The 312-nt window shown below is 75.6% G+C and overlaps 1 protein-coding gene across 1 annotated transcript in view; it reads right to left on the reverse strand.

Moving 5' to 3' along the window:
* DNAJB6 (DnaJ (Hsp40) homolog, subfamily B, member 6) overlaps positions 1–186 on the reverse strand; it is a 69,240-nt gene extending 69,054 nt beyond the window's left edge. Inside the window, exon 1 of the mRNA XM_008583736.1 lies at positions 50–186. The gene's annotated coding sequence lies outside the window, so the exon portion shown is untranslated. The remainder of the gene's footprint in view (positions 1–49) is intronic.
* Positions 187–312: the final 126 nt, after the last annotated feature.

Here is a 312-nt window from a genome sequence, read left to right on the forward strand (position 1 = left end):
CACGCGGGCCCTCAGCCCGGCCTCCCCCAGCCCGCGGGCGGCCCCTCACCGAGGACGCGGGCGGCCGGCGGTGGGAAGGAGGGGTGTCGGGGCGGCAGCCCGGGTCTCCTCGACTCTGGCACGGCTGCGGTGGCGGTGGCGGCGGCTCCTCGCGCGTTCCTTTCTCTCCTTTCTCCAGCAACAAACAGGAAGTGCGTCACGCGCCGCCGGCGTGACGACGTCGACTTCCACCCGGCCAGACGCCGCGCATGCGCGCCGCGGGCCACTCCCCGCCCCCGCCTTCGCGAAGGTTCTCGACCTCTCTGCGGGCCG

The sequence above is a fragment of the Galeopterus variegatus genome, unplaced genomic scaffold (assembly GCF_000696425.1).
Source record: "Galeopterus variegatus unplaced genomic scaffold, G_variegatus-3.0.2 Scaffold100, whole genome shotgun sequence".
Lineage (NCBI taxonomy): Eukaryota > Metazoa > Chordata > Mammalia > Dermoptera > Cynocephalidae > Galeopterus > Galeopterus variegatus.